Source organism: Panulirus ornatus, chromosome 67 (assembly GCF_036320965.1).
Source record: "Panulirus ornatus isolate Po-2019 chromosome 67, ASM3632096v1, whole genome shotgun sequence".
Lineage (NCBI taxonomy): Eukaryota > Metazoa > Arthropoda > Malacostraca > Decapoda > Palinuridae > Panulirus > Panulirus ornatus.
The window spans coordinates 23129856-23157433 of NC_092290.1; the positions used below are offsets into that span (position 1 = coordinate 23129856).

At 41.8% G+C, this 27578-nt stretch overlaps 1 protein-coding gene across 14 annotated transcripts in view; it reads left to right on the forward strand.

Moving 5' to 3' along the window:
- The window catches only part of LOC139747080 (uncharacterized), a 488827-nt gene that overhangs the window by 18440 nt on the left and 442809 nt on the right, over positions 1-27578 (forward strand). The window lies entirely within an intron of this gene.

Below are 27578 nucleotides of genomic sequence, written 5' to 3' on the forward strand. Positions count from 1 at the left end.
ACTGGCATTGAGGATAGAATATACAAGCTGCTGGTGACGTCCTTGAAGAGAGGTTAGTGACCATTGCAGGGAAAGCTTCTCTGAATGCAGAAAACTATAGTGGATAAAGCAACAATGGCCGACGTCATTGAATGCATTGGACAAGTTGGGTAGTACGATTCAGACAGGGGGAACTTCACATAATGTTGAGAAAACGGCCCCCTCTTCTTGGCAAGTGATTTAATGGATAACGGAGGTGTTTGCTAAAAAGAAGAAGAGAAAAGGAAACCCAATTTGTTTGACAGACGTAGGGCCATGGTTGATTTACTTGGTCAATTTGCTTGCTCGGGCCCAAAACCCCAAAGACATAATTGATTCAGATTACCAAGACCGTGAAGCAACATTTTGATCTTTGCTCCCTTGAGATTGATGAAATTTAAAAAATTTGGCACAAGAGATAGAGGGAAAGATGAATCAGTAAGTGATTATTAGTTGCTTTGAAGAAGTTGCCCAATCACTGTGATTTTGGACAGTTCTTTAAATGAGCTTGGAGATAGGTTTGTGATAGGTCTAAATTATGAAGAAATACGGGTTAAGTTATTGAACGCCTTGATTTAACTTTTGAAAAGGGATGTCAGATAGCAAAAAGCAGGGAAAACTAGCAGAGAAAAACACCACAGAATTTGTTCCAACTATGGTTGTGAATCATTTGGGCAGCAATGGCTCACTGTGTAAAGAAGGGAGAAGTATGCCCCCAAAACAAGGAACACATCCTAATTTGATGTGTAATAGATGCCTGGGGGAAGCATGAAAGCTTTAACTGTAAGTTTAAATTTTCAAGTTTTATAACAACTGCCAGTGTATTGGAGATATTGCCAGAAGTGGTAAAGAAGAGTAAATGTCATTAAAGGGTTTGGGTGAGAAGGAAATGGAAAACGTATTAAGTTCATGTTATTAGTTCTGAACTGATTGTAATGAGAGTCCCCATGTGTTTACTGTTTACCAAAGTTGGGCGCTTAAAGTGATAATCCAATAATAGATAACGATCAAAGTTAATTTTCATCGGACTATTATCAGAAGTTAACTTACATATCGTCATTGGATTAGTTAATTATCCGATTGCTTGATTTTTAGTCTGATAATGTCTTAATTTTTGTCCGACAAAATTTTTAATGTTGACTTTTTCTTTCTGCATAATTGTTATTCCTTGTTATTAATTCTGTTTCTTGTAATAGGAAAGATTAAATTATGATTGTTTATATAATTAATATACTTTGTTGTTCATTCTATTTGTTGTCATATGCATGTATGCATGAAAATGCCACGTGTTATATAAATAGGGTTGATAAGAGATGTTTTGTGGAAGGTTTAAGAGTTTTATGGTTGGGAGGTTAAGTTGTTTGAAGCAGTGAAAAGTTTTTACTAAGGATGTAAGGCACGTTGTTTCAAGTAGAAGAGAGGGAAGTGATTGGTTCCCTGTAAATGTCGGTGTTAGGGGGGTGAATGCAAGAGTTTTTGAGAAAGGGGCAAGTATGCAGTCTGTCGTGGATGAGGGGCTTTGGAAGTGAGTCAGTGTTGCTTTACTGATGATAGAGAGTGCTGGCTGATTCGGGTGAGAAAACTGCAGAAGTTGGTGACTGAGTTTGGTATAGTGTGTGAAAAAAGAAAGTTGAGAGTAAATGTGAATAAGAGCGGGTTATTAGGTTCAGTAGGGTTGAGGGACAAGTTAATTGGGAGGTAAGTTTGAATGGAAAAAAAGTGGAAGAAGTGAAGTGTTTTAGATATCTGGGAGTGGACTTAGCAGTGAGATGGAACCCTGGAAGCAGAAGTGATCACTGGGTGAGGGAGGGGGTGAAAAAGGGTTTTGGGAGCGTTGAAGAATTTGTTGAAGGCAGAAATTATCTTGGAAGCAAAAATGGGTTATGCTTGAAGGAATAGTTGTTTCAAGAATGTTTTTTGGTTGTGGGGGCAGGGCTATGATGGGTTGTGCAGGAGGGTGAAAGGAGGGCAAGGAATAGAGTGAATTGGAGCGATGTGGTATACCGGGGTTGACGTGCTGTCAGTGGATTGAATCAGGGCATGTGAAGCGTCTGGGGTAAACCATGGAAAGCTGTGTAGGTATGTATATTTGCGTGTGTGGACGTATGTATATACATGTGTATGGGGGTGGGTTGGGCCAATTCTTTCGTCTGTTTCCTTGCGCTACCTCGCAAACGCGGGAGACCGGCAAAAAAAAAAAAAAACAAAAACACACCTCTGACCCACTAATCATACATCTTCCATGTGTCTTAAGTATACCATGGACTGCTAGAAATTTGAATTAAACAAATATTAAATGTTTAAGCACCCTAAGATGGCAAGTCTGTCCTTAGATTGTTTTGATCCTGTGGCGTATCTAGGGTATGCCAGTGGCATAATGGCATCCTGGACCCAGACAATGATTGGGATCTTAAAGATTTAGATTTCTTGACCATGAAAACATCTTTGGCATTTGGAATCACATTGATATCATTACTAGTTCAATAGTTATTCACAAAAATTTTTATTTCTGTAATGACGTCCTGGATCCAGACAATGATTCATATCACCCCCAAAATCTAATCAATTGGTCTTTGTGTCATTTCTGACTTTCCCTGAAAATTTCATCAAAATTTGCTCATAACTTTGGTTGAAAGTTGCTCACAGACAAAGAAACAAATGCCGGTAAAAACATAATCTCCGTGGCAGAGGTAATATAGATAAAAAATATTGGTGTCATATGCTTTAAGAGGGGCACAATTTCAGTGTTTGCCATAGGCTGTTTCCCCTAGAGATGCCCCCTTTTGAATCCTATGGGGTCTTCATCATCTTCTGTTGTTAGTGTTTTCCTAGTTGTGCATCTCCAGAATAATGCAGTTTCATGTGCATTATACACCTGCTCAGGACAGAGGTGCTCTTCAGCCATGAGTTTCGCATATTTGTCCACTTACTCGGCAGCTCCTTCGTGGTTTACGGACCGCTTTTTTCCGCACACTTTTTTCTTTCTTTTCTTTTTCTTTCAAACTATTCGCCATTTCCATTCATGGAAATTCCATGACGCTTCTTGAATCTTTGAAGCCATCCTTCACCATAGTCATGCTCATGTTGTAATTTAAGTTCTTTATGGAACCACTTACCGTGGTCCATTATCATGCTACCTGACAAGTCCACTCCATCATTCCGACACTGTCGAAACCATTCCATCATCGTACTCAGTACTCTTACCATCTTCCATAGTTTTTCTAATCGTCATTTGCTTCTTGGAATTGCTGTCTGCATAGAATTTCAATATTTTCTCCCTTTGCTTCTTTATGTCATAAACAGTTGATGAACCAATACTGTAGATGTCACACTGCTTATGCATCAAAACACCACAGGCCATTTTTTTCAACAGTTCTACTTTATCTTGAATCAATATGGACTGGTATTTACATTTAACGCCATGACTGACACTCTCATATGTCTTAGAATCCATAGCTAGGGTTAGATTTAAGCAAAATAAGCTGAGAATCTCAAAGAGTTGAGGTATAACCACCAACGAGTGCAGTGTAGAGAATGTAAATAAGCACGCCCTACACCATCTGTGGCCACCCAGTAAACTAGTCTAGTGGCCATGGTAATTTCAAGTTCGCTCACGTAATTTTGTCCACTCTAAAGAAGGTGCCGAACTATCAGTGGTGTATTTGTATATATCTGTGTATGTATCCCTGGGGATAGGGGATGAAGAATACTTCCCACGTATTCCCTGCGTGTCGTAGAAGGCGACTAAAAGGGGAGGGAGCAGGAGGCTGGAAATCCTCCCCTCTCTTTTTTTTTTTTTTTTTTTTTTTTCTTTTTTTAATTTTCCAAAAGAAGGAACAGAGGGGGGCCAGGTAAGGATATTCCACAAAGGCCCAGTCCTCTGTTCTTAACGCTACCTCGCTAATGCGGGAAATGGCGGATAGTTTAAAAGAAAAAGAAAAAAAAAAAGAATGTAGATGGCATGTATGGATATATATTATTATTATTATTCTTTTGCTTTGTCGCTGTCTCCCGCGTTTACGAGGTAGCGCAAGGAAACAGACGAATGTGTACATTGAGATGTATAGGTATGTATATTTGCATGTGTGGACGTGTATGTATATACATGTGTATGTGGGTGGGTTGGGTCATTCTTTCGTCTGTTTCCTTGCGCTACCTCGCTAACGCGGAAGACAGCGACAAAGCAAAATAAAAAATAAATAAATATATATACATATATATATATATATATATATATATATATATATATATATATATATATATATATATATATATATACATATTTTTTTTCATACTATTTGCCATTTCCCACGTCAGTGAGGTAGCGTTAAGAACAAAGGACTGGGCCTTTCAGGGAATATCCTTACCTGGCCCCCTTCTCTGCTCCTTCTTTTGGAAAATTAAAAAAAAATATATATATATATATATATATATATATATATATATATATATATATATATATATATATATATATATATATATATATATATACATATTCCCTGGGGATAGGGGAGAAAGAATACTTCCCACATATTCCCTGCGTGTCGTAGAAGGCGACTAAAAGGGAAGGGAGCGGGGGGCTGGAAATCCTCCCCTCTCGTTTTTTTTTTTAATTTTCCAAAAGAAGGAACAGAGAAGAGGGCCAGGTGAGGATATTCCCTCAAAGGCCCAGTCCTCTGTTCTTAACGCTACCTTGCTATCGCGGGAAATGGCGAATAGTATGAAAAAAAAAAAAATATATATATATATATATATATATATATATATTGCGGAAGATGAAAGCCGGCAAGGCAGCAGGTTTGGATGGTATTGCAGTGGAATTTATTAAAAAAGGGGGTGACTGTATTGTTGACTGGTTGGTAAGGTTATTTAATGTATGTATGACTCATGGTGAGGTGCCTGAGGATTGGCGAAATGCGTGCATAGTGCCATTGTACAAAGGCAAAGGGGATAAGAGTGAGTGCTCAAATTACAGAGGTATAAGTTTGTTGAGTATTCCTGGTAAACTATATGGGAGGGTATTGATTGAGAGGGTGAAGGCATGTACAGAGCATCAGATTGGGGAAGAGCAGTGCGGTTTCAGAAGTGGTAGAGGATGTGTGGATCAGGTGTTTGCATTGAAGAATGTATGTGAGAAATACTTAGAAAAGCAAATGGATTTGTATGTAGCATTTATGGATCTGGAGAAGGCATATGATAGAGTTGATAGAGATGCTCTGTGGAAGGTATTAAGAATATATGGTGTGGGAGGCAAGTTGTTAGAAGCAGTGAAAAGTTTTTATCGAGGATGTAAGGCATGTGTACGTGTAGGAAGAGAGGAAAGTGATTGGTTCTCAGTGAATGTAGGTTTGCGGCAGGGGTGTGTGATGTCTCCATGGTTGTTTAATTTGTTTATGGATGGGGTTGTTAGGGAGGTAAATGCAAGAGTCCTGGAAAGAGGGGCAAGTATGAAGTCTGTTGGGGATGAGAGAGCTTGGGAAGTGAGTCAGTTGTTGTTCGCTGATGATACAGCGCTGGTGGCTGATTCATGTGAGAAACTGCAGAAGCTGGTGACTGAGTTTGGTAAAGTGTGTGGAAGAAGAAAGTTAAGAGTAAATGTGAATAAGAGCAAGGTTATTAGGTACAGTAGGGTTGAGGGTCAAGTCAATTGGGAGGTGAGTTTGAATGGAGAAAAACTGGAGGAAGTGAAGTGTTTTAGATATCTGGGAGTGGATCTGTCAGCGGATGGAACCATGGAAGCGGAAGTGGATCATAGGGTGGGGGAGGGGGCGAAAATTTTGGGAGCCTTGAAAAATGTGTGGAAGTCGAGAACATTATCTCGGAAAGCAAAAATGGGTATGTTTGAAGGAATAGTGGTTCCAACAATGTTGTATGGTTGCGAGGCGTGGGCTATCGATAGAGTTGTGCGCAGGAGGATGGATGTGCTGGAAATGAGATGTTTGAGGACAATGTGTGGTGTGAGGTGGTTTGATCGAGTAAGTAACGTAAGGGTAAGAGAGATGTGTGGAAATAAAAAGAGCGTGGTTGAGAGAGCAGAAGAGGGTGTTTTGAAATGGTTTGGGCACATGGAGAGAATGAGTGAGGAAAGATTGACCAAGAGGATATATGTGTCGGAGGTGGAGGGAACGAGGAGAAGAGGGAGACCAAATTGGAGGTGGAAAGATGGAGTGAAAAAGATTTTGTGTGATCGGGGCCTGAACATGCAGGAGGGTGAAAGGAGGGCAAGGAATAGAGTGAATTGGAGCGATGTGGTATACAGGGGTTGACGTGCTGTCAGTGGATTGAATCAAGGCATGTGAAGCGTCTGGGGTAAACCATGGAAAGCTGTGTAGGTATGTATATTTGCGTGTGTGGACGTGTGTATGTACGTGTGTATGGGGGTTGGGCCATTTCTTTCGTCTGTTTCCTCGCGCTACCTCGCAAACGCGGGAGACAGCGACAAAGTATAAAAAAAAAAAAAAAAAAAAAAAAAAAAATATATATATATATATATATATATATATCACACACTTTACCAAACTCAGTCACCAGCTTCTGCAGTTTCTCACATGAATCAGCCACCAGCGCTGTATCATCAGCGAACAACAACTGACTCACTTCCCAAGCTCTCTCATCCACAATAGACTTCATACTTGCCCCTCTTTCCAAAACTCTTGCATTCACCTCCCTAACAACCCCATCCATAAACAAATTAAACAACCATGGAGAGTAGATGTGAATAAGAGCAAGGTTATTAGGTACAGTAGCGTTGAGGGTCAAGTCAATTGGGAGGTAAGTTTGAATGGAGAAAAACTGGAGGAAGTAAAGTGTTTTAGATATCTGGGAGTGGATCTGGCAGCGGATGGAACCATGGAAGCGGAAGTGAATCATAGGGTGGGGGAGGGGGCGAAAATCCTGGGAGCCTTGAAGAATGTTTGGAAGTCGAGAACATTATCTCGGAAAGCAAAAATGGGTATGTTTGAAGGAATAGTGGTCCCAACAATGTTGTATGGTTGCGAGGCTTGGGCTATGGATAGAGTTGTGTGCAGGAGGGTGGATGTGCTGGAAATGAGATGTTTGAGGACAATGTGTGGTGTGAGGTGGTTTGATCAAGTAAGTAATGTAAGGGTAAGAGAGATGTGTGGAAATAAAAAGAGCGTGGTTGAGAGAGCAGAAGAGGGTGTTTTGAAATGGTTTGGGCAAATGGAGAGAATGAGTGAGGAAAGATTGACCAAGAGGGTATATGTGTCGGAGGTGGAGGGAACGAGGATAAGTGGGAGACCAAATTGGATGTTGAAAGATGGAGTGAAAAAGATTTTGAGTGATTGGGGCCTGAACATGCAGGAGGGTGAAAGGCGGGCAAGGAATAGAGTGAATTGGATCCATGTGGTATACCAGGGTCGACGTGATGTCAATGGATTGAATCAGGGCATGTGAAGCGTCTGGGGTAATCCATGGAAAGTTGTGTGGGGCCTGGATGTGGAGAGGGAGCTGTGGTTTCGGGCATTATTACATGACAGCTGGAGACTGAGTGTGAGCGGATGGGGCCTTTGTTTTTTCCTAGCGCTGCCTTGCACACATGAGGGGGGGTGTTGTTCCATCTGTGGCAGGGTGGCGATGGGAATGGATGGAGGCGGACGGTGTGAATTGTGTACATGTGTATATATGTATATGTCTGCGTGTGTATGTATATGTGTACGTTGAGGTGTATAGGTATGTATATTTGCGTATGTGGATGTGTATGTATATACATGTGAATGGGGGTAGGTTGGGCCATTTCTTTCGTCTGTTTCCTTGCGCTACCTCGCAAATGCGGGAGACAGCGACAAAGCAAAATGAAAATAACAATAAATGAATATATATATATATATATATATATATATATATATATATATATATATATATATATATATATATATATTTTCTTTTTTTTCTTTTAAACTATTCGCCATTTCCCGCGTTAGCGAGGTAGCGTTAAGAACAGAGGACTGGGCCTTTTTTGGAATATCCTCACCTGGTCCCCTCTGTTCCTTCTTTTGGAAAATTAAAAAAAAAGAGAGGGGAGGATTTCCAGCCCTCCGCTCCCTCCCCTTTTAGTCGCCTTCTACGACACGCAGGGAATACGTGGGAAGTATTCTTAATCCCCTGCCGCAAAGCAACATTCACTGGGAACCTATCACTTTCCTCTTCCCACCCGTACACATGCCCTACATCCTCAATAAAAAACTTTTCACTTCTTCTAGCAACTTACCTCCTTTACAATATGCTCTTAAAACCTTCCACAAAGCATCTTTATCCACCCTATCATATTCCCTCTCCAGATCCATAAATGCTTCATACAAATAAATCTGTTTTTCTAAGTATTCCTCTTATAATTTCCAAAGCAAACACCTGATCCACACATCCTCTACCACTTCTGAAACCACACTGCTCTTCTCCAGTCTGATGCTCTGTACATGCCTTTACCCTCTCAGTCAATACCCTCCCATATAATTTCCCAGGAATACTCAACAGACTTATGCTCCTGTAATTTGAACAGTCATCTTTATCCCCTTTGCCTTTGTACAGTGGCACTATGCATGCATTCTGCCAATCCTCAGGCACTTCACCATGATCCATACATACATTGAATATTCTTTACCAACCAATCAAAAACACAGTCATCCCCTTTTTTAATAAATTCCACGGCAGTACCTTCCAAACCTGCCGCCTTGCTGGCTTTCATCTTCCGCAAAGCTTTTACTTCCTCATCTCTGTTCACCAAACCATTCTCCCTGACCCTTTCACTTCGCACACCACCCCGACCGAAACACCCTATATCTGCCACTCTGTCATCCAACACATTCATTAAACCTTCAAAATATATACTGCATCTTCTCACTTCACCACTACTTGTTATTACCTCCCCATTTGCCCCCTTCACTGATATACCCATTTGTTCTCTTGTCTTACTCATTTTATTTACCTCCCTCTGACACATCTTTTTATTCTTCCTAAAATTTAATGATACTCTCACCACAACTGTCATTATTTGTTATGTTATTCTTACCAAAGTTATATGTTTACGACTGTATAATCATAATGTATTAGGCAGGTGATACGAGAATGGCAGAAGTAAAAAACTCGAGCTAGAGTTGTGTGTGTCTTCCCTTTATTCCATTAAGTCATGTAAGGTACCACACTGGCATTGAGGATAGAATATACAAGCTGCTGGTGACGTCCTTGAAGAGAGGTTAGTGACCATTGCAGGGAAAGCTTCTCTGAATGCAGAAAACTATAGTGGATAAAGCAACAATGGCCGACGTCATTGAATGCATTGGACAAGTTGGGTAGTACGATTCAGACAGGGAGAACTTCACATCATGTTGAGAAAACGAGCCTCCTCTTCTTGGCAAGTGAATTAATGGATAACGGAGGTGATGCTAAGAAGAAGAAGAGAAAAGGAAAGCAATTTGTTTGACAGACGTAGGAGCCATTGTTGATTCTACTCTGGTCAATTTGCTTGCTCTGGCCAAACCCAAAGACACTACATTGATTCAGATTACCAAGACCGTGAAGCAACATTTTGATCATGCTCCACATGAGATTGCTGAAACTTACAAATTTGGCACAAGAGATAGAGGGAAAGATGAATCAGTAAGTGATTATATAGTTGCTTTGAAGAAGTTGTCCAATCACTGTGATTTTGGACAGTTCTTTAAATGAGCTCTGAGAGATAGGTTTGTGATAGGTCTAAATTATGAAGAAATACAGATTAAGTTATTGAACGCCTCTGATTTAACTTTTGAAAAGGGATGTCAGATAGCTAAAAGCATGGAACTAGCAGAGAAAAACACCACAGAATTTGTTCCAACTACTGGTAGTGAATCAGTTGGCAGCAATGGCTCACTGTGTAAAGAAGGGAGAAGTATGCCACAAAACAAGGAACACATCCTAATTTGATGTGTAATAGATGCCTGGGGAAGCATGAAAGCTTTAACTGTAAGTTTAAATATTCAAGATATAACAACTGCCAGTGTATTGGAGATATTGCCAGAAGTGGTAAAGATAGAGTAAATGTCATTGAAGGTGCTGAGAAGGAAATGGAAAACAGTATTAAAGATCATGTTATTAGTTCTGAACTGATTGTAATGAGAGTGCCCATGTGTTTACTGTTTACCAAAGTTGGGCGCTAAAGTGATAATCCAATAATAGATAACGATCAAAGTTAATTTTCATCGGACTATTATCAGAAGTTAACTTACATAATCGTCATTGGATTAGTTAATATCCGATTGCTTGATTTTTTTAGTCTGATAATGTCTTAATTTTTTGTCCGACAAAATTTTTAATGTCTGACTTTTTCTTTCTGCATAATTGTTATTCCTTGTTATTAATTCTGTTTCTTGTAATAGGAAAGATTAAATTATGATTGTTTATATAATTAATATACTTTGTTGTTCATTCTATTTGTTGTCATATGCATGTATGCATGATATGCCACGTGTTATATAAATAGGGTTGATAAGAGATGTTTTGTGGAAGGTTTTAAGAGTATATGGTATGGGAGGTAAGTTGCTAGAAGCAGTGAAAAGTTTTTACTAAGGATGTAAGGCACGTGTACAAGTAGAAAGAGAGGGAAGTGATTGGTTCCCTGTAAATGTCGGTGCTTAGGGAGGTGAATGCAAGAGTTTTTGAGAAAGGGGCAAGTATGCAGTCTGTCGTGGATGAGAGGGCTTTGGAAGTGAGTCAGGTGTTGCTCACTGATGATAGAGAGCTGCTGGCTGATTCGGGTGAGAAACTGCAGAAGTTGGTGACTGAGTTTGGTATAGTGTGTGAAAGAAGAAAGTTGAGAGTAAATGTGAATAAGAGCGAGGTTATTAGGTTCAGTAGGGTTGAGGGACAAGTTAATTGGGAGGTAAGTTTGAATGGAAAAAGTGGAAGAAGTGAAGTGTTTTAGATATCTGGGAGTGGACTTAGCAGTAGATGGAACCGTGGAAGCAGAAGTGAGTCACTGGGTGAGGGAGGGGGTGAAGGTTCTGGGAGCGTTGAAGAATTTGTTGAAGGCAAGAACATTATCTTGGAGAGCAAAACTGGGTATGCTTGAAGGAATAGTTGTTTCAAGAATGTTATATGGTTGTGAGGCATGGGCTATGATGTGGTTGTGCTTAGGAGGGTGGATGTGTTGGAAATGAAATGTTTGAGGACAGTATGTGTTGTGAGGTTCTTACTGAGAGGACTGTGCATCCTACGGGACTGTGTCTTCAGTTCGAGCGTAAGAACTTCCTGACAGGCCTCTTCAGGAGACTCCAAGGGTTCTTACTGGGAGGACTGCGTATCCTGTGGGAAAATGTCTTCCGTTGCAGAACATCTCTGTGGACTTCTTTGGCAATGGTGGACACTCTAGAAGAAACTCTAGATGAGGTTGTAGACACATCAGAAGATTCTTCTGATGCTGTAGACTTACCAGATGTTTCTGAGGTTGTTGTAGACACACCAGAAGATGTTTCTGAGGTTGTCGTAGACACACCAGAAGATGGTTCTGATGTTGTAGACACACCAGAAGATGCTTCTGATGTTGTCGTAGACACACCAGAAGACGCTTATGATGTTGTCATAGACACACCAGAAGAGGCTTCTGATGTAGTCGTAGACACATCAGAAGATGTTTCTGATGTCGTAGACACACCAGAAGATGCTTCTGATGTTGTCGTAGACACACTAGAAGATGCTTCTGATGTCGTAGACACACCAGAAGATGCTTATGGTGTTGTCGTAGACACACCAGAAGATTATTCTGATGTCGTAGACACACTGGAAGATGCCACCACCTCTTCCCCTGGCACTACTGCCACTACCCATTCGCACTGGGAAAATTGCCATCACCCCCTCCTGTGGCACCACTGCCACCACCACCCCCTCCACTGTGTGGTAATAAAAAGAGTGTGGTTGAGAGAGCAGAAGAGGATGTGTTGAAATGGTTTGGACACATGGAAAGAATGAGTGAGGAAAGATTGACAAAGAGGAGATATGTATCAGAGGTGGAGGGAAGGAGAACCAGGAGACCAAACTGGAGGTGGAAGGATGGACAGAAAAAGAATTTGAGCGATCAGGGCCTGAACGTACAAGAGGATGAAAGGCGTGGAACGATGTGGTATACCGGGGTCATCGTGCTGTCAGTGGATTGAACCAGGGCATGTGAAGCATCTGGGGTAAACCGTGGAAAAGTCTGTGGGACTTGGATGTGGGGGGGGAGCTGTGGTTTCAGTGCATTGCACATGACAGCTAGAGACTGAGTGAGAACGAATGTGGCCTTTTTTATCTTTTCCTGCCACTCCCTATGGAGGGTGGGGGGGATGTTATTTTATGTGTAGCAGGGTGGCGATAGGAATGGCTGAAGGTGGTGAGTGTGGATGTGTACATCTGTATATATGTATATGGCCGTGTATGTATACGTTGAAATGTGTATGTATGTATATGTGCGTGTTTGGGTGTTTATGTATATTCATGTTTATGTGGGTGGTTTGGGCCATTCCTCGTCTGTTTCCTTGCGCTTCCTCACTGATGAAGGAGACGGCGATGAAGTATGATAAACAAAATAGATATTTATTTTATATTTATTTATTTATTTATTATACTTTGTCGCTGTCTCCCGCGTTTGCGAGGTAGCGCAAGGAAACAGACGAAAGAAATGGGCCCCCCCCCCATACACATGTATATACATACGTCCACACACGCAAATATACACACCTACACAGCTTTCCATGGTTTACCCCAGACGCTTCACATGCCATGAAGAAGTAAGAGTATTAGTGAAAGAGAAGAGAGAGGCATTTGGACGATTTTTGCAGGGAAAAAATGCAATTGAGTGGGAGATGTATAAAAGAAAGAGACAGGAGGTCAAGAGAAAGGTGCAAGAGGTGAAAAAAAGGGCAAATGAGAGTTGGGGTGAGAGAGTATCATTAAATTTTAGGGAGAATAAAAAGATGTTCTGGAAGGAGGTAAATAAAGTGCATAAGACAAGGGAGCAAATGGGAACTTCAGTGAAGGGTGCAAATGGGGAGGTGATAACAAGTAGTGGTGATGTGAGAAGGAGATGGAGTGAGTATTTTGAAGGTTTGTTGAATGTGTTTGATGATAGAGTGGCAGATATAGGGTGTTTTGGTCGAGGTGGTGTGCAAAGTGAGAGGGTTAGGGAAAATGATTTGGTAAACAGAGAAGAGGTAGTGAAAGCTTTGCGGAAGATGAAAGCCGGCAAGGCAGCAGGTTTGGATGGTATTGCAGTGGAATTTATTAAAAAAGGGGGTGACTGTATTGTTGACTGGTTGGTAAGGTTATTTAATGTATGTATGACTCATGGTGAGGTGCCTGAGGATTGGCGGAATGCGTGCATAGTGCCATTGTACAAAGGCAAAGGGGATAAGAGTGAGAGCTCAAATTACAGAGGTATAAGTTTGTTGAGTATTCCTGGTAAATTATATGGGAGGGTATTGATTGAGAGGGTGAAGGCATGTACAGAGCATCACATTGGGGAAGAGCAGTGTGGTTTCAGAAGTGGTAGAGGATGTGTGGATCAGGTGTTTGCTTTGAAGAATGTATGTGAGAAATACTTAGAAAAGCAAATGGATTTGTATGTAGCATTTATGGATCTGGAGAAGGCATATGATAGAGTTGATAGAGATGCTGTGTGGAAGGTATTTAGAATATATGGTGTGGGAGGAAAGTTGTTAGAAGCAGTGAAAAGTTTTTATCGAGGATGTAAGGCATGTGTACGTGTAGGAAGAGAGGAAAGTGATTGGTTCTCAGTGAATGTAGGTTTGCGGCAGGGGTGTGTGATGTCTCCATGGTTGTTTAATTTGTTTATGGATGGGGTTGTTAGGGAGGTGAATGCAAGAGTTTTGGAAAGAGGGGCAAGTATGAAGTCTGTTTTGGATGAGAGAGCTTGGGAAGTGAGTCAGTTGTTGTTCGCTGATGATACAGCGCTGGTGGCTGATTCATGTGAGAAACTGCAGAAGCTGGTGACTGAGTTTGGTAAAGTGTGTGAAAGAAGAAAGTTAAGAGTAAATGTGAATAAGAGCAAGGTTATTAGGTACAGTAGGGTTGAGGGTCAAGTCAGTTGGGAGGTGAGTTTGAATGGAGAAAAACTGGAGGAAGTGAAGTGTTTTAGATATCTGAGAGTGGATCTGGCAGCAGATGGAACCATGGAAGCGGAAGTGGATCATAGGGTGGGGGAGGGGGCGAAAATTCTGGGAGCCTTGAAGAATGTGTGGAAGTCGAGAACATTATCTCGGAAAGCAAAAATGGGTATGTTTGAAGGAATAGTGGTTCCAACAATGTTGTATGGTTGCGAGGCGTGGGCTATGGATAGAGTTGTGCGCAGGAGGATGGATGTGCTGGAAATGAGATGTTTGAGGACAATGTGTGGTGTGAGGTGGTTTGATCGAGTAAGTAACGTAAGGGTAAGAGAGATGTGTGGAAATAAAAAGTGCGTGGTTGAGAGAGCAGAAGAGGGTGTTTTGAAATGGTTTGGGCACATGGAGAGAATGAGTGAGGAAAGATTGACCAAGAGGATATATGTGTCGGAGGTGGAGGGAACGAGGAGAAGAGGTAGACCAAATTGGAGGTGGAAAGATGGAGTGAAAAAGATTTTGTGTGATTGGGGCCTGAACATGCAGGAGGGTGAAAGGAGGGCAAGGAATAGAGTGAATTGGAGCGATGTGGTATACCGGGGTTGACGTGCTGTCAGTGGATTGAATCAAGGCATGTGAAGCGTCTGGGGTAAACCATGGAAAGCTGGGTAGGTATGTATATTTGCGTGTGTGGACGTGTGTATATATATGTGTATGGGGGTGGGCTGGGCCATTTCTTTCGTCTGTTTCCTTGCGCTACCTCGCAAACGCGGGAGACAGCGACAAAGCAAAAAAAACAAAAAAAAAAACAGCTAAATGAAATACTTTAAAAATGACAGGTGTAGGCTTTTTTTTTCAAAATGAATATGACAACCAGGTCCATGAAAAAGGGTTAGATTGTCCTTAAAAGGACAGACCTAGCAACCCTGTCTCACACTGTGGATTCGGCCTTAAGGCAGTAGCTGCTAACGCTATTGAGTATCATCATCAACTTCACAGCATTCATTTCTCTAACTTCTTTCTTATGGTCTGGTCTCCACAAGTTAACTTACAACAGTCAGGATAACAACAGATCCTGGTCCATGGAACACCAAGATGAAGTTCTCAATGTTGAGATTGCCTCTGTCTCAGGCACTTCTGAGTCTCAACCTGACTCTGTCTCTGGCAGAGACTTCTCAGGCATCTGACAGCCTGGTTGCTGTCAGCCAGGACCAGGAGCCTTTCTAAAACCCCAGGCCCCACCTTAAGCACTACTTCAAGCTCAGCCTTCAGGACAAGGACAACAACAAGGTAATGTATTTTGAGTGCCAGAAATGTACCTAACCAAGAAAATTGATAGAGGCCATGTCACGAGCCTTAACAGTTTGAAGTCCCACATCAGGAGGACCCACCCATCCTTAGCCTCCAGTTTGAGAACAAAGCTGGCTCTTGCCATGGCAAGCGCCACCACCACTCCTCCAGCAGCGCAGCAGCATGCACAGCCCTGGTGCTGCCACACCGAGTTGTCTATCAGGAAGGTCAGGCTGCCCACCATCAGTGAGGCCCTGGGCTGCCGCTCAGCCAGTACTGGCACTGCTGTATGCCAGTCCACTGTTGATGAAAAGATGGTCCGTCTTTTTGTCAACAACATACTCCTGCTCCAAGTGATTGAGTCCATTGAATTTATTGACCTGATCAGGGCCCTCAACTCAACAAAGGTCAGCATGTCCTGCTGCACTCTAGGTAGGCACATTGATGACAGACGATGGGCAGTCAAGGAGGTCCTCATCAACACTTTTGATGGGCTGATGTACTTGGTGACCACTGCCAACTGTTGGACTGCTCACAATAGGTAATTATCATTTATTTATTTATGAATATTTATTGTACTAATTAGTACATTTAATGTAGTTAGTAGGATAAATAATTATGCATATTACTTTTTATTATACTTTATCACTGTTTCCCATGTCAAGTGAGGTAGTGCCGGGAAACAGACGAAGAAAGGCCCATCCACTCATATACTCATATATATATATATATATATATATATATATATATATATATATATATATATATATATATATATACACATAAACACCCATACACCTACATATACATATACACATGTTTACCAAATGGTGTCCTAGCTTCGTCTCTTCGATGTATATCAACTGACTGTTATATTTCTCTCTTGTGTGTCCCCTGGTGATGTGATTATTACACGAAAGTGCACTTGGGAACTTTTCGTGTTTCATTTTCCCCGTGGACTCATAGGAATACATATGCACATAAGAATATATGGTGTGGGAGGCAAGTTGTTAGAAGCAGTGAAAAGTTTTTATCGAGGATGTAAGGCTTGTGTACGTGTAGGAAGAGAGGAAAGTGATTGGTTCTCAGTGAATGTAGGTTTGCGGCAGGGGTGTGTGATGTCTCCATGGTTGTTTAATTTGTTTATGGATGGGGTTGTTAGGGAGGTGAATGCAAGAGTTTTGGAAAGAGGGGCAAGTATGAAGTCTGTTGGGGATGAGAGAGCTTGGGAAGTGAGTCAGTTGTTGTTCGCTGATGATACAGCGCTGGTGGCTGATTCACGTGAGAAACTGCAGAAGCTGGTGACTGAGTTTGGTAAAGTGTGTGAAAGAAGAAAGTTAAGAGTAAATGTGAATAAGAGCAAGGTTATTAGGTACAGTAGTGTTGAGGGTCAAGTCAATTGGGAGGTGAGTTTGAATGGAGAAAAACTGGAGGAAGTGAAGTGTTTTAGATATCTGGGAGTGGATCTGGCAGCGGATGGAACCATGGAAGCGGAAGTGGATCATAGGGTGGGGGAGGGGGCGAAAATTCTGGGAGCCTTGAAGAATGTGTGGAAGTCGAGAACATTATCTCGGAAAGCAAAAATGGGTATGTTTGAAGGAATAGTGGTTCCAACAATGTTGTATGGTTGTGAGGCATGGGCTATGGATAGAGTTGTGCGCAGGAGGATGGATGTGCTGGAAATGAGATGTTTGAGGACAATGTGTGGTGTGAGGTGGTTTGATCGAGTAAGTAACGTAAGGGTAAGAGAGATGTGTGGAAATAAAAAGAGCGTGGTTGAGAGAGCAGAAGAGGGTGTTTTGAAATGGTTTGGGCACATGGAGAGAATGAGTGAGGAAAGAATGACCAAGAGGATATATGTGTCGGAGGTGGAGGGAACGAGGAGAAGAGGGAGACCAAATTGGAGGTGGAAAGATGGAGTGAAAAAGATTTTGTGTGATCGGGGCCTGAACATGCAGGAGGGTGAAAGGAGGGCAAGGAATAGAGTGAATTGGAGCGATGTGGTATACTGGGGTTGACGTGCTGTCAGTGGATTGAATCGGGGCATGTGAAGCGTCTGGGGTAAACCATGGAAAGCTGTGTAGGTATGTATATTTGCGTGTGTGGACGTATGTATATACATGTGTATGGGGGTGGGTTGGGCCATTTCTTTCGTCTGTTTCCTTGCGCTACCTCGCAAACGCGGGAGACAGCGACAAAGCAAAAAAAAAAAAAATATGCATACATGTGCAGACACACACATTCACATATATACGCTTTTTTTTTTTTTTTTTCTGTCTCCCGCGTTTGCGAGGTAGCGCAAGGAAACAGACGAAAGAAATGGCCCAACCCACCCCCATACACATGTATATACATACGTCCACACACGCAAATATACATGCCTACACAGCTTTACATGGTTTACCCCAGACGCTTCACATGCCTTGATTCAATCCACTGACAGCACGTCAACCCTGGTATACCACATCGCTCCAATTCACTCTATTCCTTGCCCTCCTTTCACCCTCCTGCATGTTCAGGCCCCGATCACACAAAATCTTTTTCACTCCATCTTTCCATCTCCAATTTGGTCTCCCTCTTCTCCTCGTTCCCTCCACCTCCGACGCATATATCCTCTTGGTCAATCTTTCCTCACTCATTCTCTCCATGTGCCCAAACCATTTCAAAACACCCTCTTCTGCTCTCTCAACCACGCTCTTTTTATTTCCACACATCTCTCTTACCCTTACGTTACTTACTCGATCAAGCCACCTCACACCACACATTGTCCTCAAACGCATGTACATATTCATATTTGCTTGCCTTCATTCATTTCTGGCACTAACCCACCCCACAGGAAACAACATCGCTACCCCCTGCTTCAGCGAGGTAGCACCAGGAAAACAGACAAAAAGGCCACATTCATTCACACCCAGTCTCTAGCTGTCATATGTAATGCACCAAAATCACAGCTCCCTATCCACATCCAGACCCCACAGGTCTCCATGGTTTACCCCAGACATTTCACATTCCCTGGTTTAGTTGATTAACAGCACGTCGACCAAATCATTCTAGTTCACTCCATTTCTTGCACACTTCTCACCCTCCTGTATGTTCAGGCCCCAATCGTTCAAAATCATTTTCACTCCATCCTTACACTTCCAATTTGGTCTCCCGCTTCACCTTGTTCTCTTCACCTTTGACACATATATCCTCTTTGTCAATCTTTCCTCACTCATTCTTTCCATATGCCCAAACCATTTCAACACACCCTCTCCTGCTTTGTCAACCACACACTTTTTACTTCTACACATCTCTCTTACCCTTTCATTACTTATTCGATCAAACCACCTCACACCACATATTGTCCTCAAACATTTCATTTCCAACACGCCCACCCTCCTCCGTACAACTTTATCTATAGCCCATGCCATGCAACCATATAACATTGTTGAAACTACAATTCCTTCAAGAGTACGCACTTTTGCTCTCCGAGATAACGTTCTCTCCTTCCATACATTCTTCATTGCTTCCAGAACCTTTGCTCCCTCCCCCACCCTGTTACTCACTTCCGCTTTCATGGTTCCATTCACTGCTAATTTCTCTCCCAGATATCTAAAACACTTCACTTCCTACAATTTTTCTCCTTCCAAACTTACAGCTCAATTAACTTGTCCCTCAACCCTACTGAACCTAAATGAAACGAGGTAAGTTTCCAGTTGCACTTTCGTGTAATGATCACATCAGGGGACATACAGGAAAGAACTTTCTTGTATATCCCCTGATGATGTGGTGATTACACGAAAGTACACTTTGGAACTTATTGTGTTTCATTTCCCTATGGATAAAAAGAATTTACTTGATCATGCATAGTGAATATTAGTTTTTTTTTATAAGAATTGGTGTAAATTGAACCAGTTAGATTTCAAAATGTATAAGATAAAACTTGATAATTGCTTAACCATTAATCAGAACTCATCACAATTCAGTAATGTAGTACATGAATGCTTCTTTTTTTAGTGATTTGCATAAATTAAACAACTTTCATTTTAAAAAGTTTAAAATAAAAATCATTAATGTATTATTCAATAACCACTTAATCAGTATCATACAATGTGTTAATCAGTAATCACTTAATCTTTGTTTCATATCTTTCCTCGGCATGACAGCTCACTGGATTGACCCAAGCACCAGTGCCAGGAAGCAAGCTTTCATCACGTACCTGTCTGACTGGTCGCCACATTTATGTTGTCTTAACAGAGGCCATGGTCCAGGTCCATGAGTGCTTCAACATTCAGGACAAGGTAGTCAGGACAACCACTGACAACGGGCCAAACTTCCTGAAGGCTTTCACCCATTATGGCGGCCAGGTGGACCTGTTGCCTGACCTTGACAAGTGTTGGCAGACTGCCTGAGGCAGACTCGGACAACGAGGACAGCACAGCTGAGGGTGATGATGCCCTCGACATTATAACCTGCAGCAAACCTCCTGGTGAGGAACACGAGCACCCCAGTCTACCAGTCCACGAGGTGTGTGGCTCATGCATTCAATCTGGTGGCCTCCATGGACTTGGGTCCAAAGGGCCTTCTCATGCAGGTGGGCTTTGCCACTGCTGCTTTCAACGCCCTCAACAAGGAGGCCCATGACAAGGCTCAGGCACTCTTCGTTTCCCAAGGGAGGAGCCCTCAGATGAGTGACACCATCAAGAAGGCACTGGGCAGGAGACTAGTGGTGTCTGGCAAGACAAGGTGGCATGCTTTGTAGGACTCAATTGTCATCCTCAATAACATCCAGGCCACCTAGAAGGCTGAGCCCATCAGGTTCCTTAACCCCATGGAGAACCATTCAGCCTTCTGTGACCAGGAGATAACCTTCCTGAAGGAGTGCGCCAAAGTCATGTCCTATGTGGCTATCACCTTCGACACCATCCAGGGGAAGAAGAACACCTTCCTTGGAACCCACCTACCCCCAGTGGCCATCACCCTCATGAAGCTCAGGAACATTAGGAACAGCTTGGCCATCTGTAAACCTCTGGTTGATACCCTTGTAGCAGCCATCACCACCCGGTTCACCCACTACCTGAACAACTGGTACTGCCACCTGGCAGCTGCCTTCCACCCAAAGTTCTGGCTCCACTGGCTGCAAAGGTTCAATAGCAATCAAGCGTTCTTTGTCAAGGCCTCTATGGAGGATGAGGTTGAGGAAGCACTGAGGGACTGGAATGGCAACAGCACCAACTGCTCCAGCAACAGCAGCATATGGTCTCTGCCATGCATTCCTGATGACCTCATTGCTGGGTGGACGGCTGCTGGCTCATTTGCCAGTGTCAAGCAAAAGGCCAAGAAACTTGTTGACACCTGAGTGGACACTGATGGTAAGAAGGGCATGGCTGACTCTGACTTTATAGGGAGGAGATTTTCAACAATCTCTTTCTGAAGTACAACACATTATGTCCTCTGCCACAGTGTATATGCTTTTCTCTCTTGGTAAGGACATCCTAAGGCCCAAGAGGTCAAGACTGTCAGCTGAGCCTAACTTTGAAAAGTTGATCTTCCGGAAGGGTAACCAGCACGGAGTGTGTTTATGACTGTTAGACTCTAAAAAGATTCATTGTCATAATGTGATTATTGTATCATCTTAAGTTTCAGTAAATAGTAATTACTTTTTTTTACATTTTGAGTTGACTAATTGCTAATTCTGAGTTTGTACATGAATATTGTACTGTATGGTATGCTTAATAATTTAATAAATGTACTTAAATGTACTTGTATTTTAACTTTCTAAAAGGGGAAACAGAAGGAGTCACATGGGGAGTGCTCATCCTCCTCGAAGGCTCAGATTGGGGTGGCTAAATGTGTGTGGATGTAACCAAGATGAGAAAAAAAAGAGAGTTAGGTAGTATGTTTGAGGAAAGGAACCTGGATGTTTTGGCTCTGAGTGAAACGAAGCTCAAGAGTAAAGGGGAAGAGTGGTTTGGGAATGTCTTGGGAGTAAATCCAGGGGTTAGTGAGAGGACAAGAGCAAGGGAAGGAGTAGCACTACTCCTGAAACAGGAGTTGTGGGAGTATGTGATAGAGTGTAAGAAAGTAAACTAGATTGATATGGGTAAAACTGAAAGTTGAAAGAGAGAGATGGGTGATTATTGGTGCATATGCACCTGGGCATGAGAAGAAAGATCATGAGAGGCAAGTGTTTTGGGAGCAGCTGAGTGAGTGTGTTAGTAGTTTTGATGCACGAGACCGGGTTATAGTGATGGGTGATTTGAATGCAAAGGTGAGTAATGTGGCAGTTGAGGGAATAATTGGTGTACATGGGGTGTTCGGTGTTGTAAAGGGAAATGGTGAAGAGCTTGTGGATTTATGTGCTGAAAAAGGACTGGTGATTGGGAATACCTGGTTTAAAAAGAGAGATGTTTATAAGTATACGTATGTAAGTAGGAGAGATGGCCAGAGAGCGTTACTGGATTACGTGTTAATTGATAGGCGTGCGAAAGAGAGACTTTTGGATGTTAATGTGCTGAGAGGTGCAACTGGAGGGATGTCTGATCATTATCTTGTGGAGGCGAAGGTGAAGATTTGTTGAGGTTTTAAGAAGAGAAGAGAGAATGTTGGGGTGAAAAGAATGGTGAGAGTAAGTGAGCTTGGGAAGGAGACTTGTGTGAGGAAGTACCAGGAGAGACTGAGTATAGAATGGAAAAATGTGAGAACTAAGGATGTAAGAGGAGTGGGAGAGGAATGGGATGTATTTAGGGAAGCAGTGATGACTTGCGCAAAAGATGCTTGTGGCATGAGAAGCGTGGGAGGTGGGCAGATTAGAAAGGGTAGTGAGTGGTGGGATGAAGAAGTAAAATTATTAGTGAAAGAGAAGAGAGAGGCATTTGGATGATTTTTGCAGGGAAATAATGCAAATGAGTGGGAGATGTATAAAAGAAAGAGACAGGAGGTCAAGAGAAAGGTGCAAGAGGTGAAAAAGAGGGCAAATGAGAGTTGGGGTGAGAGAGTATCATTAAATTTTAGGGAGGATAAAAAGATGTTTTGGAAGGAGGTAAACAAAGTGCTTAAGACAAGGGAGCAAATGGGAACTTCAATGAAGGGGGCTAATGGGGAGGTGATAACAAGTAATAGTGATGTGAGAAGGAGATGGAGTGAGTATTTTGAAGGTTTATTGAATGTGTTTGATGATAGAGTGGCAGATATAGGGTGTTTTGGTCGAGGTGGTGTGCAAAGTGAGAGGGTTAGGGAAAATGATTTGGTAAACAGAGAAGAGTAGTAAAAGCTTTGCGGAAGATGAAAGCCGGCAAGGCAGCGGGTTTAGATGATGTTGCTGTAGAATTTATTAAAAATGGGGGTGACTGTATTGTTGACTGATTGGTAAGGTTATTTGATGTATGTATGTCTCATGATGAGGTGCCTGAGGATTGGCAGAATGCTTGCATAGTGCCATTGTACAAAGGCAAAGGGGATAAAATTGAAGTGAAGAAGTGAATCATAGGGTGGGGGAAGGGGCGAAAGTTCTGGGAGTGTTGAAGAATGTGTGGAAGTCAAGAACATTATCTCGGAAAGCAAAACTGGGTATATTTGAAGGAATAGTGGTTCCAACAATGTTATATTGTTGCGAGGCGTGGGCTATGGATAGAGTTGTGCGGAGGAGGATGGATGTGCTGGAAATGAGATGTTTCAGGACAATATGTGGTGTGAGATGCTTTGATCGAGTAAGTAATAATAGGGTAAGAGAGATGTGTGGTAATCAAAAGAGTGTGGTTGAGAGAGCAGAAGAGGGTGTTTTGAAATGGTTTGGTCACATGGAGAGAATGAGTGAGGAAAGATTAACCAAGAGGATATATGTGTCAGAGGTGGAGGGAACGAGGAGAAGTGGGAGACCAAATTGGAGGTGGAAAGATGGAGTGAAAAAGATTTTGAGTGATCGGGGCCTGAACATGCAGGAGGGTGAAAGGCGGGCAAGGAATAGAGTGAATTAGAATGATGTTGTATACCGGGGCCGACGTGCTGTTAATGGATTGAACCAGGGCATGTGAAGCATCTGGGGTAAACCATGGAAAGTTCTGTGGGGCCTGGATGTGGAAAGGGAGCTGTGATTTCAGTGCATTATTACATGACAGCTAGAGACTGAGTATGAACGAATGTGGCCTTTGTTGTCTTTTCCTAGTGCTACCTCATGCACATTTGGGGGGAGGGGGTTGTTATTTCATGTGTGGGAGGGTGGCAATGGGAATGAATATAGGCAGACTATGAATTATATACATATGTATATATGTATATGTCTGTGTGTGTATATATATGTGTACATTGAGATGTATAGGTGTGTATATTTGCGTGTGGACATGTATGTATATACATGTGTATGGGGGTGGGTTGGGCCATTTCTTTCATCTGTTTCCTTGCGCTACCTCGCTAACGCGGGAGACAGCGACAAAGCAAAATAAAATATAATAAAAATAATATATATATATATATATATATATATATATATATATATATATATATATATATATGTTGTCTTTTCCTAGCGCTACCTCGCACACACGAGGGGGGAGGGGGTTGTTATTTCATGTGTGGCGAGGTGGCGATGGGAATGAATAAAGGCAGACTATGAATTATGTACATGTGTATATATGTATATGTCTGTGTGTGTATATATATGTATACTTTGAGATGTATAGGTATGTATATTTGTGTGTGTGGACATGTATGCATATACATGTGTATGTGGGTGGGTTGGGCCATTCTTTCTTCTGTTTCCTTGCGCTACCTCACTAACGCGGGAGACAGCGACAAAGCAAAATAAAATAAGATAAATGAAATATATGTATATGTCTGTTTGTGTATATATGTATGAATTATTATAAATGTTTATTATTTATTTATTTTGCTTTGTCGCTGTCTCCCGCGTTTGTGAGGTAGCGCAAGGAAACATATGAAAGAAATGGCCCAACTCACCCCCATACACAATGTATATACATACACGTCCACACACGCAAATATACATACCTATACATCTCAATGTACACATATATATACACACACAGACACATACATATATACCCATGCACACAATTCACACTGTTTGCCTTTATTCATTCCCATCGCCACCTCGCCACACATGGAATACCATCCCCCTCTCCCCTCATGTGTGCGAGGTAGCACTAGGAAAAGACAACAAAGGCCCCATTCGTTCACACTCAGTCTCTAGCTGTCATGTAATAATGCACTGAAATCACAGCTCCCTTTCCACATCCAGGCCCCACAGAACTTTCCATGGTTTATCCCAGATGCTTCACATGCCCTGGTTCAATCTACTGACAGCACGTCAACCCCGGTATACCACATCGATCCAATTCACTCTATTCCTTGCCCTCCTTTCACCCTCCTGCATGTTCAGGCCCCGATCACACAAAATCTTTTTCACACCATCTTTCCACCTCCAATTTGGTCTCCCACTTCTCCTCGTTCCCTCCACCTCCGACACATATATCCTCTTGGTCAATCTTTCCTCACTCATTCTCTCCATGTGCCCAAACCATTTCAAAACACCCTCTTCTGCTCTCTCAACCACGCTCTTTTTATTTCCACACATCTCTCTTACCCTTACATTACTTACTCGATCAAACCACCTCACACCACACATTGTCCTCAAACATCTCATTTCCAGCACATCCACCCTCCTGTGCACAACTCTATCCATAGCCCATGCCTCACAACCATACAACATAGTTGGAACCACTATTCCTTCAAACATACCCATTTTTGCTTTCCGAGATAATGTTCTCGACTTCCACACATTCTTCAAGGCTCCCAGGATTTTCGCCCCCTCCCCCACCCTATGATTCACTTCCGATTCCATGGTTCCATCTGCTGCCAGATCCACTCCCAGATATCTAAAACACTTTACTTCCTCCGGTTTTTCTCCATTCAAACTTACCTCCCAATTGACTTGACCCTCAACCCTACTGTACCTAATAACCTTGGTCTTATTCACATTTACTCTTAACTTTCTTCTTTCACACACTTTACCAAACTCAGTCACCAGCTTCTGCAGTTTCTCACATGAATCAGCCACCAGCGCTGTATCATCAGCGAACAACAACTGACTCACTTCCCAAGCTCTCTCATTCACAACAGACTTCATACTTGCCCCTCTTTCCAAAACTCTTGCATTCACCTCCCTAACAACCCCATCCATAAACAAATTAAACAACCATGGAGACATCACACACCCCTGCCGCAAACCTACATTCACTGAGAACCAATCACTTTCCTCTCTTCCTACACGTACACATGCCTTACATCCTCGATAAAAAATTGAGATGTATAGGTATGTATATTTGCGTGTGTGGATGTGTATGTATATACATGTGTATGTAGGTGGGTTGGGCAATTTCTTTCGTCTGTTTCTTTGCGCTACCTCGCTAATGCTGGAGACAGCGACAAAGCAAAATAGATAGATAATAAATAAATAAATACTGGGGATAGGGGAGAAAGAATACTTCCCACGTATTCCCTGCGTGTCGTAGAAGGCGACTAAAAGGGGAGGGAGCGGGGGGCTGGAAATCCTCCCCTCTCACTTTTTTTTTAATTTTCCAAAAGAGGGAACAGAGAAGGGGCCCAGGTGAGGATATTCCCTCAAGGGCCCAGTCCTCTGTTCTCAACGCTACCTCGCTAATGCGGGAAATGGCGAATAGTATGAAAGAAGAAAGAAAGACTTAAATTTGAAACTTACCTTTCAGTTTCCACCCTAATAAGTATCTGGTAAATAGTAATTAAATTCATGGTATTGGTTTAGTTACAAGGGTTTCAAAACTACATTTTTTAATAGAAATGAAAAGATTATTAAACAAAAATTTGCAAAACTTGTAGAAAATTCTTACTTATTCTTGGATTTAGCATAAATGAGCATTTTGTATCAAGATTTATTAGCTGCTCCGACAGTGTACCATCTTACATGATTTAATGGGAGAAAGGGAATCCACACACAAACTCTAGCTTAGATGGTTTATTTCTGCCATTCCTGTACCACCTGCCTATTACATTATGATTATACAGACTTAAACATATATCTTTGGTAAGACTTGCATTACTGATAATACGTATAAGAATCAATAAAAGCAATATATAAACATACATGTATGTAACACTTCTCCTTTTCAAAGAAAGAATTCATGATTGCTACAAATTTTAGATAAACAAAACTTAGTTTTGCTTACGGCATGGAAGAGAATAGAACACTGAGAAATATAACTTCCCAACTCCTAACTGAGCAGAGTTTTGAAAGGCCTGTTCACAGTTCACATAATCAGAGGTCCAATTTTAATGCAGGTTTCCTACCTGTTTGGCCTTATGGGAATATTCCCTCCTTCAAGTTTTACAGTTTTTTTGTACTATGTGCATGATCATTGTCATACATATCTCCACCACAGTCAGTTGACACCGTGAGTGGATGCTGGGGAACATCATCTTTGACTTCCCCTTTGATCTCATCATCTAAACAGTCATCCACAAGTTTACCAAGTTTACCATCATGTTCTGTTGCTACATTCATCTCATTTGCATGAATGATGTGATCTACATGAACAAATGTTACGATTGCATTAGATGTTTTAGACCAACATTTACTTTAATGTAAGTATATTTTATGTTCCTATTATACTTATATTTTATAACTCCTGTATATCCTTTTTGGCCCTTAATGTAACAGTTGTTCCATAACTCTTTCATTATGTTCTCTCACATTCGTTCGATTGTATTTACTTGTTATACTCTTACGACTTTATTTTGTAATACTTCGTTTATTAACCTGGTTTTCCTTACGATCACAGATTGCTTAACAACAACTAACTGTTCTATTGGACCATTATTATCTTTATTTATTTGTATTCCCCAGTGGTGTGCCAGAACATTGGCTCTCCTCTAACTCAAACACATGTAATGTCTTATCTTTGTCTGTCTCCTTAGCAACTGCAAATAACACATGAATAATGGCTACCCATAAACATGTTACTCGTCAACCGCATAATAATACTACTAACATGCTTTCCATGTTTAGCTCTACTTTGAATACTTCTATCAATCCACTGTCAGGTAGTAAACCTGATTTAACATGCTTCTCTGACATCAACCATTATCTTGCACCAGATTTCAGACCTAACTGTTCGTAATACGACAATATTCTTTTTTTCACTCCATCTT